The sequence below is a fragment of the Protopterus annectens genome, chromosome 2.part1 (assembly GCF_019279795.1).
Source record: "Protopterus annectens isolate FY-2018-M chromosome 2.part1, PAN1.0, whole genome shotgun sequence".
NCBI lineage: Eukaryota > Metazoa > Chordata > Ceratodontiformes > Protopteridae > Protopterus > Protopterus annectens.
The window spans coordinates 1,458,696,512-1,458,711,177 of NC_056729.1; the positions used below are offsets into that span (position 1 = coordinate 1,458,696,512).

The following is a 14,666-nucleotide window of genomic DNA, read 5'->3' on the forward strand; positions in this document are numbered from 1 at the left end:
TGCAGTGTTTTCAGGTTTGGATGCAGGATGTTGTAGTTGTTCTGTGTTAACAGCAATGGGATCAGAGGTAGTGCCCATATTTGTTCCCGAGACATGCTCCTCAGCAATGGGTACCAATGTTGCCTTGGCCAGTCTGGAGCTATCAGAATGATCCTTGGACGTTCCTCTTTGATCTTCAAAAGCACCTTGTGCATCAAAGGTAGTGGTGGGAATGCGTATGCTGTCAGGTTCTTCCAACTGAAAGATAGGGAGTCCACCTTCCAAGCAAGTGGGTGGTACGTCCTTGTGCAGAATCTTTTTAGCTGGTGATTGAGTGGGGATGCAAATAAGTCTATTTGTGGTAATCCCCATTCTCTTGTGATGGCTTTGAAGATGTCCGGATGCAGCATCCATTCATGGGCATCCGTGGTAGTTCTGCTTAGTATGTCTGCTAGAATGTTTTCTTTTCCCGGTACAAAAATTGCTTGTAACTGAATGTTGTAGCTCAGAGCCACATCCCATAGGTCCAGTGTCAGCCGGCATAGAGGGTATGAATGTGTGCCTCCCTGTTTGTTGATGTACCACATAACTGTGGTGTTGTCTGCCTTATCATCAACTGACCTTCCTGGAGAAATGGTCTGAATGACTGGATTGCCAATTTTACTGCCAGCATTTCCTTTAGATTTATGTGCAGGCGCAGCTGGTCTTGAGTCCATAAGCCTTGTATGCACTTGTCCAGCATGTGTGCCCTCCAACCGAGGTCTGATGCATCTGTCGTGATAGTTTGGCTTGGTTGACTGTTGCAGAAGGGCAATCCTGTGTTTGATTGACAGGCTTGAGCCCACCATAGGAACTCTTGTTTCAGGCATGGGATTATTGGAATTTTGGTTTCTAGGCTGTGCTTGTGTTGAGACCACAAATTCTTTAGGTACCACTGTAGCTTTCTCATATGCAGCCTGGCATGAGGGACCAGAATTATGCAGGATGCCATGAAGCCTAGGGCTTGTAGTACTTTCCTTGCAGTCAGATGGTTCTGCTTTATTAATGCCAAGAAGTAGAGAGGTAGTTGCTCTTTCTTTTCTGCAGTTAGGAATGCCATTTGTGTTGATGTGTCCAGCTCTGCACCCAGAAAGGTTATTCTTTGGGATGGAATCAGCCTTGACTTTTTTATATTGACTGTATATCCCAGGGCTTGCAGCAGGTAAATGACTCTTTGTAAGTCTTCTGTTAGCTTGCTTTTGTTGTCCGCTTGTATCAGGCAGTCGTCCAGGTAGGGGTAAATTTGAATTCCCTGAAGTCTGCAATGAGCAATTACTGATGCCAGGCATTTCGTGAACACTCTGGGCGCAGTAGATAAGCCAAAGGGCAATGCTGAGAATTGATAATGCTCTGATCCTGCAAGAAATCGGAGGTATCTTCTGCAATTTGGTCATATGGGGACGTGCAGGTATGCCTCCTTGAGATCTAGAGTTACCAGCCAAGACTCCTTGCCCAGCATGGGAAGGAGCTGCTGTAGGGTCAGCATTTTGAATTTTGGAACAATGAGGAATGTGTTTAAAGTGGACAGGTCGAGAATAGGCCTCCATTTGTTCTCTTTTCTTGGTACCAGGAAGAGTCTGGAGTAAAATCCCTTTCCTTGCTCCATAGGTGGTACCTTTTCCACAGCTCTCATTCTTAATAGTTGAGATATTTGCTTTAGAGCTTCTGCCCTTTGAGTAGGAGGTAGGTTTGGCATTCCTCTCTTTGCTGGTAGAGTATGGAAATGGAACCTGTAACCTTGGTCTATAGTTTGCAAAATCCATTTTTCCCTTGTGATGCAATGCCAGTTCTTTGAAAATAACGTTAGCTTTCCACCTAAGGGTGCTTCCAGTTGTTCCCTGGTAGGCGGTGCCACAGCCAAGTCACTGTGATTGTGTTGTTGTAGTGGTGGTGGCTGCGTCTGTGCCTCGCTGGTTGTTACCTTGCCACTGGCGTCCCCTGTAGGCACCCCTGGATTGGTTTCTGCCTCTTGAACGCCTATTCGTGCCTCTCTGTGTCTTAGAGGAGTCCGGAAAGGACCAATTCTTGGAGGGCCAGTTCCTGCTAAACCTTGGAGGTTGAACCTGTAAGAAATCTTTCACTGTTTGTACAGATTTCCCCTTCTCTTCCATCTTTTTTAGTACCTGCTGTGCAGGGGAACCAAATAAATTGACTTTGTCCATAGGAGCATCTAAAAGCTTTGATTTGACATGGTCTGGTAATGCCTGCTCTTTCAACCATGCATGTCTCCTGATAACTGTGCCAGTCATGGCTGATCTAAAGGAAGCCTCCAGTGCATCATAGCCACATTTCAAAGAATGGTTACTAACCTGCTGTATGTTATGTACCATTTCCTGAACATACTTCTTATCTAAAGATTCTTCAGATGGCAGCTTTTTAGTTAACTGGTCTAGCATAAACTCTTGATATTGAATCATATGAAATTGGCAGTTCAAAGCCCTAGCTGACAAAGTAGCAGAGCTGTAAACTTTTTTACCCCATCGCTCTAAGGACCTGGATTCCCTTTCAGAGGGGAGGGGGTTTTTAGTAGATGTAGTAGCTACAGCATTAGGGCCCTGGGAGATAGTCTCTGGATCTGCAAATGGGGCCTTGTATAAATGATGATGAGTGTCCGGGACCCTGTAGAACCTATCGGGCTTAGCAGGGGCCGGAGGTAATGAATCAGGAGCAGTGCAAGCATCATTAAATGCATCATCTACAACAGAAAGAACTGGAGGAATAGCTAAAGGCCTATGCTGTGGCAAATGTAGAAAGGTTCTAAGCCTTTTCCTGGAGTCTGAGAAATCTTGGCCCTGCCACTGAAATTGTTCCCTCATAGCATGCAAGGTTTCCCCAAAGGAAAATTCCTCAGGTGGAGAGGCTGAAGGTATGGACTCTTCAGCATCAGAGTCTTTGTAAGGAGAATAAGGAGCCTCAGGAGGGTCTGTATGTTCTGAGTCATCAGAGGAATCATCTGTGGATACAGGCTCTGGGGGCTCTGCTCTAGGCCTCTTCTCTGGAGGTGGATGAGAGGTCCTGTCTGGATGAGGCTGGGATCCACGAATTAAAGAAATGAGATCCTCAGCCAAAGAAAGCATATGGGAACTGGTGCTGGGCCTGTGAGAGGGGGGCTTAACAGGCACCGTTTTTGAAGCTTTAGCTGCTTTAGCCCTGGCAAAGGCCTTAATAGACATGGCTGTAGGAGGCCTAGCAGCTCCACGTGCAGGGGTTGAAATATCCAAGGGAATAGTGTCTGATAATTTCTGAGAAATCGCAACTGCAGGTTGGATTTCCGAAGCCGATTCCACCAGGTTAGAAGAGGCCTCGGTAGAAGGCATGTTTTCGGCTGGGGAAAGAACCGCTTGCTCGGTTTCAGCCGAAACCGAGACACTCGTGGTTGGCTTAACCGCGGTTTCGGTCGAAACCGCGGACCGCGAGTGTCGGTCCTTTTCCCTGCGTTTTTTGGTTATTTGTGAAGTCGGAGCCGACGGCATGATATAAGCAAAATCAGAGCCGAAAAACTGTTCTGCAAACTCCGACCGGCGTCTAAGCGTCCGTCGGTTAAAAGAAGCACAGGCTAGACAAGCTGCTACGTCGTGGTCTGGGCCTAAACAAGGTAAGCAGTAAGAGTGGAAATCTTTATGAGGTATTTGTTTCCCACAAGTTAAACAGTTATTCACTTTTTCTGACATCGGCTGAGGCAAGAAAGAGTCCCCAACGGGGTACTTAGCTTTTTAGAAGTCTTCGAAGTAGTATTCGGTAGTAGTAATCTGTGGTTCTGACCGACCGGCACTTGCGAACAGCTTCTGCTTCGGGCGCCACGCGGCAAGAAAGACTGAGGAAAATGGCGTCGGCTGATGCCTTTATACCCGAATAACTGCAGCTATGACGTCGAGTGAAGCGCGACACCAGCCGAAGCCAGACCCAGACTTTGAAATCCGGCCGACCGAAGGGCTGCCTGACGACAGGACAACCCATTTGTAAGGACTGCAGATGCATCCTTGAAGGACATCTTCTCAGCAACACTGACACTTGGAAAACTGCATGTTCAGTAAAAACACTACACAATTCACTTGGTCAAACAAAGAACATTTGCGCACATGAACTGCAAACATGTATAGGCACCTGTTTGTATCCTGGTAAACTAAATAGACTGGAAATATGTAGCAGTGGACTGCCATGCTAGCAATCATCCAGACACACATCTTCATGCATTTCAAAATATTTCTACTTCTGCACTACAGAGCTATATGTAACTAAACCCAATTTTGTGTTATTAAAATGTAGCAAAATGAGCCTTCCAGTATGTGGCTTTGGAACCATTTCTTAAAGTTTTGTGATTCAAGCAAAAGTTCTTCATCCAAATTATTTATAGCTGTGTATCCACCAAACACACACACACACACACACACACACACACACACACACACACACACACACACACACACACACACACACACACACAAACGTGTTTACTTCACAGGCAAGAGATACGTGGTTTGCTTCCTTACAAAGGAAAATTAGGTAGGCATAAAATGACCCACAATGGCAGCTTACCAATAATTGCTATTGTGCTTTCTTTGGCAGCACATATACTAAAATGAAAAGGACATAGAGAATATTAGCATGACCCAGAGCCACAGCAAGGATGACGTGCAAATTCAAGAAACATTCCCTGTTTTGGCTCCCCATCCATGTGAAACAGAGTTCCTCCTTAAGCCAATTCTAAGTGTAACTTTGACAAATGGATCTGAAATACAAAATTTATCCCTGGTTTGGCACCTATGTCTCTAATGGACACAGGCACCTGTAAATGGTTCATCTTCCAGGTCCCTCCTTGTAAATGTTTCATCTCCCAAGCCCCTGCTTACACTTATGAAGGCTACTGGCAATTGGTAGAGATTTGGGATGCAATGCTAGTCTTAAAAAGGCCCTTGTGGTCATTAGCCTACTACATACCTATGAAGCTATATGTATACACAGATAGGTGTGTGTGTGTGTGTGTGTGTGTGTGTGTGTGTGTGTGTGTGTGTGTTTATATATCATTTGTTGATCACATTAGTCTCATTAGGCCAGTGAATTGTTTTCATGTATGATTCAAGGTTTTATTCATACTAACTAGTAGAAATTTGACCAGGGCATCTGTGGAAATTCCCTACACTTTTGAGTAAGTCCAGTGGAATCTTTTACATCTATCAGTGCAACAACTGACTCAGGAAGATGAGATCTTGACCCATGCTTCCGGGTGGGAGCTAGCCATTAACAGTTCAAAACACTTCCCTTTGGTCTCACCACATCCCCAGGATGGTCACTAAATGCATGGCAGTGTTAGCGGCTCACCTGAGACTGCTCAGATTCTGAGTGTTTCCACAGCTAGATGGCCATATCCTAACCACCACATCCAAGCATCTATTCAGTAAAGTGAGGGATTACTTGCTCCAGATCCTAGAGTTCATAGATGCTCATCTAGATATGACCAACCAGGTAGTTATGCTTCCTATAACAAGAGTTCATGCTCTCAAGTCATGAAGATGATTTCTCTTTCCCATCCAGCAGCATGGCTAGTCTTCTAAGCATTAGGATCAATGGCAGGCACAATAATTCTGGCCCTGTTAGCTGGGTATATATGGCTCCATCAATGGACTATCAGTACAATGGTCAATACTTCTACATCTTCTGAGTGAAACAGTCAAGATTTCCAAAGTTTGCAAGAAGTACCTACTTTGATGGGTATATTCAAAACTATCTCAAGGTTGTCCCTTTGTTTGCCCTCAACAAGTAGCTACAGTCACCACAGATGCCTCCCAGATTGGGTGGGTGGGGGTTCTTAGGAAGGACAGTCCAAGGTCTATCGTCCCTGGAACAGGCTTATCTGCACATCAATGTCCTGGAGATGAGAACTGTCCTACTAGCATTGCAGGCCTTTCAAGATGTTCTACCTTCAGGGATGATTGAGATATATACTGACAACAAGTTAGTAGTCTTGTATACCAACAAGCACGGGATAACCAGATCTTGCCCATTATGTTGAGAAGCACTAAGAGTGTGGCAATGGGCAGTCTCTTCTGATCATTTTCTTTTGGCAATGCACATTCCATGGAAAGCTAACATGCTCGCAGGCAGACTAAGAAGGTCCATTTTAATGCCCCACAAGTGGTATCACAATCAAACAATAGCAAAGAGATTTTTTGCCACTGGGATTAGCCTTGCTGCAATCTTTTTGCTCCCCCTCAATAAGTGTAGCAGGTTGTCTTTCCTGAGCCCCGACTGGGAGAGTCATTGAGAGATGTTCTAGTCCATGACTGGCCCTTGGGTCTCATATATGCTTATCCCATGTTACCATTAATCCCCAAACTGCTACAAGAAGCATTCTGGTTGAAGAGCACAGTCATCCTCATTGCACCCTTTTGCCTCAGCAGATCTGATTTCCTTTCCTCTGGCATCATCTTGTTTATCCTCCTTGGATACTGGATCCATATCCAGACCTTCTATCTCACCTGACAGAGATATGACATCCAGATGTCAATGCTCTCAAGTTAACAGCATGGCTTCTACAGTTCCAGTGATGTCAAGACAGTCCAGGCTTTCTTCTCCAGTTTGGCAGCTTCTTTTATCCTCAGAGAAGCTTTCCAATAGAAAATTTTGCAATAGTAAATGGAAAAGGTTTTCAATCTGGGACCTTCAGAGAGATTTTGATCCTTATTCTGCCCCAGTCTCAGCAGTTCTTGATTTTTTATGCCTCCATTTTTAACAATGGGGTGAGTTATTCTACTTTCGAAGTTCAACTTGTGGCCATTTCAGTTTTTCATTTCAGAGAGAATCATTCTTCCTTTGCTTCCTCGAGATTATACAAGGCCTTGGAGGAGATCCTGCCACTTCTTGGGAGCTGGCTATTCTCTTACAGGCTCTTAACCAGCCTCCCTTTGAACCTTCTGCTAAGATTGATGTCAAGTTTCTATCCTGGAAAACAATTTTTATGGTTGCTATTACCTCATCTGGATGAGTATCTGAACTCAAAGTCCTTTCTGCAAGATCTCCACACCTGGTCTTTCATAAACATAGAGTCTCTTTATACACAAAACCTTCCTTTCTATCAAAAGTAGTTTCCAAATCCAACTTAAGTCAGGTCATCAATTTACTTGTGTTCTTCCCTAACTTCTCAAACAAAGGTGAATATATACTTCATCTTCTGGGGGTACATAGGCAGTTGAGATTTTATTTACACAGAACACAAAATATCAGAAAATCTGATCAATTGTTTGCTTCTTTTTCCAAAAATAAATTCAGTAAAGCAGTTTCTAAGGTGACTCTAGCCAAATAGTTAACTGACTGTATATCCTTTGTCTCTAAAGAAAGAGGTTTAGCTTTACCAAAGCTCCTCAAAGCATATTCCACGAGGCTGGCCTTCTAGTCAAGAGCTTTCATAGATATTTGGGCAGCTCCCACTTGGTCCAATGCTCATACCTTTATTATTCATTACAAATTAGACATATTGTCTAGAAATAGGGCAGCATTTGGTTCCTCTGTATTCCGGAATATCCTTCCATGAGGACCACCCAAGGTTCATTTATCTAGGAACTCTGTCCCATCAGTTGAGGAATGAATGAAAATGACTTCAGATAAAACAGTAATGTAATCACCAGAATGATGAACCAGTGTTGTCTATTGTCATTCTACCTCAACTCCCCACCATCCAACCCCCTTTTGTCTATCCTAATGTGGCCTAAGGAATTTTTTGGGAACTCATCTGTTCCCTGCTTTAAGCTTCAGCCTTTCTGTATGTCTTTATCTTGTTTCCTTTTGTGCTACAATGTCATATATATATATTATATATACGTATATCACTGTGGGGCAGCAGCAAATGCAATGTACGGTAAACCAGGACAGTGGGGCATTATAGGTAAAGGGAGGGGCTCAAGAGCTGAAGCCATGAATCTGGTGAAAGCAACAGAGTTGGGTACAGTATCGGATTTGAGACCAATCAGTTAAGGAAGAATAAAAATGGACAACACAGATGCATTCTTATGTTGAGTACATAACTTTTGTTTTTCAGAGAAATCGGTCCTGAAGGTGATCCATCTAGGCTACAGGTGACAGTAAGATGAACTTCCTCCTTCTCAGAAAATTCCTCCTCATCCACTAGACTAGACTTCTCTATTTCCAGCTGTTTTAAACCACATGCTGTCTCGGGATAATAGAAGCTGTTTCTCTTTCCCAGCTGGGGAAAGTTTTTTTACTCAAGGATGTTTCTTGTGCCACAGAAAGAAAACTACTGCAGACCAGTTCTGTTTCTTTCTTAAACCAGTTTGTGATAGTGCCCAAATTCAAAATGTTATCACTTCAAAACCAGTTAAACTTCATAAGGTTCATATGTTCATAAGTGTGTACTACATTAATGACCATTAGGGCCTTTTTAAGCCTAGCCATGCATCCCAAATCTCTGACACATTTTACTACCCTTGATAAATGTAAGCAGGGGTTTGGGGCTTGTATTACTCAGGCTGTGGATTGTATGTCATTACTGAAACTAAGTGGAAATTCTTTAAGATTCCAAGAGCAGGATAAGTTATTTCTTACACTTATGTCACTGAACTGCACTTCTGAAATGCTTATAATTGTGCTATACCGTTGATCTACTACATTTTGCACTGTTATAAAGCTTTTTTTATTGTTTCACTGTATTTGGGTACTGTTTTATACTGTTTTAACTGTATTTTTCATTGCTAGATACTGTTTCATTACTCTAATTGCATGTTTACTGAATTACTTAACTATAAACTGCTTTTTCATACCGAGAGTTGTATTTTCTGTTTGTGAGTGCTCTATCCGAGCTTTTCTGTGCATTTTTGAATTTTTAAGGTTTCTGTGTTCTACAGCTAGGAACGGCAATAGTGTGCATTACTATAATTGTCTGTTTACAGTTAAAAGTATTCTGTAGAGTCTGCTTGCTCCTTGATCTGTTTAAAATGTTCATTTAGTGGCTACAGCTAGGAACTGTAATTTTTCCCACCCACCCTCCGTAGAGTTGTGGTGTTCTTATACTTGGTGGCTTTGCAGTTGCCCACCCATACTGTATATTTGATCTGTGACACTCCTCCCAGTCTAGTGTCATTAGTTCATTCAATCTAATAGAGAACATTTGTGAAGGCCAACCCACTCAGATTCTTAACATTGAATTAACTTCTGTTCCAGCTTTCTCCAGTTCTACTTTTACTGAAAAAAAAAATCTAAGCTTGCTACCCACCCCTTTCCCGTGGCAGGTCTTGTTCAGATATGGATTTGCTGTGTCCAGGGCTGTTTGTGAGCTCCTGAGCCCCTGCCCCCACTTATCTAGGGTTAAACTATTCCTGGCGCCATAAAGTCTGCTCTTCAAATTTTCCCTTGCAACTAGCCAACTTTCAGTTTTAGCACTCAAATCAGTTTCTTTGAGCTCAGCACTTGTTCAGAACTCATTGTAAGCGCTAAATAAGTTACAAATTACTACAGCTCTCAACTTTCCTTACTTGTCTAGAGGAAAACAGTTTTTAGCACTTAATAAATAAGCACCTATTCAGGCATGTCTAAAGGTCAGGTCCCGGTGTTTTCTCCTGTCTACCTGATGAATCTGGGCATCTTGGGACAATGCAGCAATTGCCTCATGTACACAGACAACCCTCACCACCTACCACCCAACACTACGACCTGTGAGAAATGCACTTATATAGCCAAACTGGAAGCAAAGCTCTCTTCACCAAAGACTGGACTAGACAGTCAAGAGGAGAAGGTAAACATTTGCAGCGCACCACACTCATCACATAGTCTTTCAAAACCTACACCACCAAAACACACACACAGAAGCACAAAACACACACCTACATTCGCAGAGGCTCTCAGTAAAAATCTGCCCAAACAACCAAGACCTCCAAAGCAGAAATGCAAGCAACCTCCACCCCCCAACACAACCCAAATGATACAGAGCCCACATACTCAGTGTGCCACTCAACTACAGCCCATAAGGCATAACGTACCCAACACTCTAGTCATAGGTGACTCTATAGTCAGGCACATTGATGTTCCACTCACCAGGCTAAACAAGGAAAAATTTACTGCCAGCTGCCTGTCTGATGCTAGGATCCACCACATAATGCACGCACTCAGGTCACTCCACAACAAGTACAAATATGACTCTGCCATTGTCCATGTTGGTGTGAATGACCTGAGATGTACCTCCCTAGACTACATGAAAAGAGACATGGAGGAGTCTCCGATCTTGTAGCCCAGGCAGGTATGACCCTAGCCCTGAGTAGCATCCTGCCATCACCCAGAATGATACCACAGTACAAGGACAAAATGATTGACTTTAACAATTGGCTAAGCTTCTGGTGTCATTCTAAGGGAATCCAGTATCAGTCTGCCTGGGATGACATGATCGACAGACCACGTTGCTTTGCCAAACATGGCCAGCACCTGTCGCCCTTGGGATTCTGGATACTGGCAAAGGCTCTTGCCACCCCTATAGTGCCTTTTTTAGGCAAGGTTCAAATGACAAATTCACCACCATAACCGGTACAAGCAAGCAAAATCTGAGGGTAATGCTACTCAATGCTAGAAGTCTAAACCTCAAAATTTACTCACTCGAGGCACTCCTTAAAATGGAGAACATTGACATCTGTGCAGTGACAGAGACCTGGTTCAAAGCGCCAGAGAGCACCCCTGCATTACCAGGCTATAATTCATACCACAGCTTTCGGACACCAAACCTGGACCGAAACACTAAAGGTGGAGGTGTGTCCATATTCATTAAGGATATCCACACCTCCAAGCTAGTTGCTCAGCATAATGCATCCGAGATTATCCAAGTTCAACTAACTTGGGCAAAACTGCAATCCAGATTGTAGCTTGCTACAGAGCCCCCTACCATGCCCCAGGATTCCCACTCTTCTTTTCTTGATACACTGGAAAATATTAAGGTACAACCCAACACTCTAATAATGGTTGATTTCAACTACCCTACCATTAACTGGGAAAACTACTCATGTACCAACTCCTTTGCTCAACGTTTTCTGGAAATCATCAATTCCAATGCCTTGGATCAACTTATCCACAACCCCACCAGGGGCAGCAATATCCCAGACCTGGTCATCCCCAACATGGGCGACCGGTGTTCCACACCAGAGGTCAGCTCCTCGTTGGTCAGATCCGACCACAAGCTAATCACCCTAGACATCCATATCCCACTCCCAACCCCCATTAGGAAAACAACCATAAAAATGTCTCCAAAGCCAACTTCACGCTTCTTAAGACAGAAGTGGCAAACTTCACGACACCCATGCAGATGGACAATAGAGGTACGACTATTGAATCCTACACAAATGCACTTTTTAAGCACTTACATGAGTGCATGGATCATGCTATCCCTAACAGAACCAAGATGCTATCCTCCAAAAAAAAAGGAAGCCAATCTGGTGGTCTTCTGCAATAAACAAACTCTACAACAGAAGAAAGAAACTGTTGCAAAAAAAGAGTAAAATCCCACAATTGGAGGAACTCCCTGGTCAGCCTCAGTAAGAAGCTGAGATCCCTCATAAAATCCTCCAAAGCTAGTTATGAAAACAAAATCGCCACTGATTCTAAAGACAACCACAAAGCATTCTATAGCTATGTCAAGAATCTCAATGGCAACACTCAGATCTGCTCTGAGTTACAGCACAATGACACTAAATATACCGAACCAACTGATTCATAGGTTCATAGGTTGGTACTAGGCTATCGCCCTAGGGCCTATACAAGCCTAGCCATAACAATTCCCTGGATATTTCTTCCCACAATATTTACTTCTCTGGACCCCTGTCTAGCAGGGAGACTGACATGATCATCTGGGTGAATTTCCTATCTCCCATCCAATCATCAAGGTTCCTTTTGAAGAGGGCCAAGGAGGCGCTCTGCTTGACATGTATGGGCAGTCTATTCCAGAGTATGGGGAGTCTCTGGGTCAAGAACCTATCCCTCCAGCATGTTTTGTTCATTGTGATGACAAGGTTTAGATCCCTGGAGCATGTGGCTCTGAGGGATTGGGATTTCTTTAAGTGGAGCATGTCCAACAACTCTGGGTTTGACATGGCCTTGCATGTTAAGCAGAGATCGCCTCTGAGTAGACGATATGCCACAGAGTATAGCTGGAGTTTTTTTTAGATGGTCAGCATATGGCATCTACTTTAGGCCTGTGATTCTTTTAGTGAGGTATTTCTGTGGCCTTTCCAGCTGTTGCAGATGTCTTGTGAGGTACATACCAAACGAGGCATTATACTCTATAATGGGTCTAATGAGGGATGAGTACAGTGGGACAATGACCTCCTTTTATCTGGATGAAAAGCCCTTAGTGATGAGGTGTGCCACATAGAAGGATTTCCTGACTGTTGTGGCAATGTGGTTATTGAAAATGAGACCACTGTCCACCTGTGTCCCTAAGTCTCTCATCACACTTTCGATGTTTAGTGTACTGCCACCTATGTGGTAATTCACGGGTACATGCTTTTTTCCAAAGGAGATAACTATACATTTCTTGGCATTATGCTTGAGCCCATGGCTCTGGCATCAGGCATCTGTTTCTGTAAGGCCCTTTTGTAGAATATCCACATCATTTGGGGATTCAATAATGGCTCCCAGTTTGCAGTCATCTGCATAGCCCTCAACCTTCCATCTCCAAAATGAGGAACACTAGCCCTCATAATGTGGAACAAATGGGCAAAATGTGGAACACATACAAATGGCTTACTAACAACTTCAACTAGGGAGGTCATAGGATGGTTAAAATATGCTGATTTTACTTATAAAGGTGATCTTTTAATGAATTAATATGATTAATTTCTATTTACCATGAATTTCACTTAAAAAAAATTCCTAACACTGAATGTGTGACACTCTTTCAATGTGGAACTTTGAGGAACATGCACTTTTTAAGACACCAAATGAGGTATGTTCCTCATAATGAGGTACACTTGAGAGGTATGGCTGCGAACTTTGTTAGCCAGAGTCCCTTAGTGTTGGCCTGTACTTCAGAGAAGTAGATGGCAAACAAGAGTGGTCCCAGGACTGAATCCTGAGGTACTCCACTTGTCACTTGTCTGGAGCTGGATTTGAAGTCGACTGCTTTTACAGTTTGGGTTATATCGGTAAGCCAGTTGGCAACCCATTGAGTGATGTAGGGATTTATGCCCAGCTTAGTAAGTTTATCTATGATTCCAGATTGGGGGGTGGTGTCGAAGGCCTTGGCAAGGTCCAGAAAGGCTGTGTGGACCGCCTTACCCTCGTCCACAGTTCTGGAAACTGATTCAAAGAAGTCAATCAGATTCAGGAGACAAGATTGTCCCTTCACAAACCCAAACTGGGTGGGGTCCAGTGTTTGAAGGTTGCCAATGTCTTTGTTTATAAGTTCCATGATAATGCGTTCCATGTCCTTGCAGATCAGGCTTGTCAGACTGATGGGACAGTAGTACTCGGGATCCAAGGCGGATCCCCCCTTGTGGAGTGGGATAACTAGCTGTGCACCACTCAGTGGGCACGAAGCCTGAGGTGAGGCTATGATTAAACATGACACTTAGGTGAGGTGCCAGTTCATTTTGTAGTTCATGTAGTACACAGCCTGGGATGTCATCTGATCCCATGGATGCTGCTGTATTCTTAGCTTTGGAGAGTGCGGTTTCTATCTGTATGGCTGTAATTACCAGAATTTGGCAATCTTTTGGTACTGAGATGGGCCCTTCAGGGGGTGAGAGGGCGGTGAAGTTGGCACTAAATCGATCTGCCAGGATATTGGCAATATCCTTGGGATCAGTATATTTAATGACATTCTGTTGTAGCTCAGAGCAGATCTGAGCATTGCCATTTAGATTCTTGACATAACTATAGAATGCCTTGTGGTTGTCTTTGGAATCTTTGGCAATTTTATTTTCGTAACTAGCTTTGGAGGATTTTATGAGGGATCTCAGCTTCTTACTGTGGCTGGCAGGGGAATTTTTTGCATCCTGGGATTTTCTTCTTTTCTGCAACAGTTTCTTCCTTCTGTTGTATAGTTTGTTTATAGCAGGGGACCACCAGATTGGCTTCCTTTTTTTGGAGAAGAGCATCTTGGTTCTATTTGGGATGGCACGATTCATGCACGAGTGGATGTGCTCGTACAGTGCCTTAGTGTAGGATTCTGCAGTTGAACTTTCAGATCCCGTCTGCATGGGTGTCATGAAGTTTGTCACTTCTGACTTCAGTAGCATGAAGTTGGCTCTGGAGAAGTTTTTTTAAGGAGGTTTCCTTACTGATATTGCCAACATCCTGGCAGATAGGTTCAGTGCAAACTTTACCCACCTCTCACCCCCTAAAGGGCCCATCTTTATACCAGAAGAATGCAAAGTTCCTGTAATCACGGCTGCACAGATAAAAACCTCACTCTCCAAAGCCAAGAACATAGCATCCATGGGACCTGACAACATCCCAGGCTGCCTTCTACACAAATTACAGAATGAACTGGCACCCCACCTAAGTACCATGTTCAATCATAGCCTCACCTCAGGCTTTGTGCCCATTGAATGGTGCACAGCAACTGTTATCCCACTCCACAAAGGGGGGGGGCACAACAGACCCCGGGAACTACTGCCCCATTAGCCTGACGAGCCTGGTCTGCAAGGCCATGGAATGTA

General features: G+C 43.8%; 1 non-coding gene across 1 annotated transcript; it reads left to right on the forward strand.

Moving 5' to 3' along the window:
• The first annotated feature begins 4,568 nt into the window (after positions 1–4,568).
• Positions 4,569–4,680, forward strand: LOC122795201. Its single transcript, XR_006363793.1, has one exon. It is a non-coding gene; the product is annotated as a U6 spliceosomal RNA (small nuclear RNA).
• Positions 4,681–14,666: the final 9,986 nt, after the last annotated feature.